This window comes from Pteropus vampyrus, unplaced genomic scaffold (assembly GCF_000151845.1).
Source record: "Pteropus vampyrus isolate Shadow unplaced genomic scaffold, Pvam_2.0 Scaffold480, whole genome shotgun sequence".
Taxonomy (NCBI): domain Eukaryota; kingdom Metazoa; phylum Chordata; class Mammalia; order Chiroptera; family Pteropodidae; genus Pteropus; species Pteropus vampyrus.
Window position 1 is genome coordinate 1 of NW_011889261.1, and position 1,814 is coordinate 1,814.

The 1,814-nt window shown below is 50.3% G+C and overlaps 1 protein-coding gene across 3 annotated transcripts in view; it reads left to right on the plus strand.

Moving 5' to 3' along the window:
- The first annotated feature begins 915 nt into the window (after window positions 1-915).
- Window positions 916-1,814, plus strand: part of RXRG (retinoid X receptor gamma) — a 128,171-nt gene continuing 127,272 nt past the window's right edge. For 2 of the 3 annotated variants that reach the window (XM_023524592.1, XM_023524593.1), the window contains exon 1: window positions 917-1,020. The gene's annotated coding sequence lies outside the window, so the exon portion shown is untranslated. Of the gene's footprint in view, window positions 1,021-1,814 lie in introns of all 3 variants that reach the window. The other variant, XM_011382502.2, reaches the window with a different exon arrangement.

Sequence of the window (1,814 nt, forward strand, 5' to 3'; positions counted from 1 at the left end):
ATAGATAGATAGATAGATGATAGATGACAGACAGATGATGGATGGATGGATGAATGATAGATAGATAGATAGATAGATAGATAGATAGATAGATAGGTGATAGACAGACGGACAGATGATGGATGGATGGATGATAGATAGATAGATAGATAGATAGATAGATAGATAGATAGATGATAGATGACAGATGATGGATGGATGGATGAATGATAGATAGACAGATAGATAGATAGATAGATAGATAGATAGATAGATAGATAGATAGATAGATAGATAGGTGATAGACAGACCGACGGACAGATGATGGATGGATGGATGATAGATAGATAGATAGATAGATAGATGATAGATGACAGACAGATGATGGATGGATGGATGAATGATAGATAGATAGATAGATAGATAGATAGATAGATAGATATTTAGATAGATAGATGATAGATGACAGACAGATGATGGATGGATGGATAGATAGATAGATAGATGATAGATGACAGACAGATGATGGATGGATGGATGAATGATAGATAGATAGATAGATAGATAGATAGATAGATAGATATTTAGATAGATAGATGATAGATGACAGACAGATGATGGATGGATGGATGGATGGATGGGTAATAGATAGATAGATAGATAGATAGATAGATGATAGACAGACAGACGGACAGATGATCGATGGATAGGTGGATGATTGGATGGATGAAGCAAGAGGGATACTCTGTGGTCTGGTCTCTTTCTCATCTGAAAGGTCCCTACAGGTTCCTATAAACACTAATCCCCACCACGTGTGCTGCACCCTCACGACCTCAGCTACCCCTGATTACCTTCCCAAAGCCCTGCCTCAAGATAACACCACATTGGGGGTTAGGTCTGGGCCATATAAATTTGGAGGGACACACACATTCAGTCTGCATTTCCATCCTTCCTTGTAGGTGCTGTGTCTATGTGACTGAGTTATATCTTCATTGAAAGACAGAGTCCATCACTGTCCCCAAGCGTCCCTGCGTGTCCTCGGTAAGTGTGTCTGGCTGGTGAACTCTGTAGGTCAAGGGGACTGGGCCCTTCCATCCTCATGGCTGTGGTGACCCCTCACCGAGGCTCAGATTACGTCCCCTCCCTCCCCCAGGGCGTTCCTGGAAATCTAGGCCTGGTGGGTCTGCAGGTCCCTGAGGCCTCCCCGCCCTGCCAGGGCTCTATGGTCCTGGGCCTGACCTCACTCCTGCATCTCCCTTTCCTCCCCGTTGCCCGCACCGGCTTGACCAGTGAGCCGTCTCCCATAGCAGCCCCTGCTCAGGCTCTGGACCATAGAGTTTTCTAATCTCCGTCCCCGAGGTCCCGCACTTGGCCTCAAGATCCATTTTGGACATGCCCAGGCCCTCTCGGTGCTCAGAGCTGGGGCGGTGGTCTCATCTCAGAAGGCCAGCCCCGAGGTGATGCTGGGGACAGTGGACTGTCTATTCGTCTCGTGGAAGCACCTGTGGGAGGTGGGGAGGGGAGGGGTGTGCTGCTGTGAGCGACAGCCTTAGGGGTGGGCGGTCGATGCCTCGCACCGTGCTGCTGCTCCCCAGAGGGCGAAGGTCCCGTGAGACCCTGAGTCGAAAGCGGGAGGGGCACGAGAGGGGCTGCCAGGGCACCCCTCCTTCCTAGGGGCCAGCACGCCCGCTGTGAGGACCGTGCGAGCCCTTCCAGAGGTGTGGATGGGTCAGAAGGGGGTGCTGTCCTGGGCCGGAGGGGGGCCGACACCGCCTCCGGGGGCTCACAGGAGGCAAGAGAGACACGTGAACAGATAATGCCTATGCAGGAGTGCC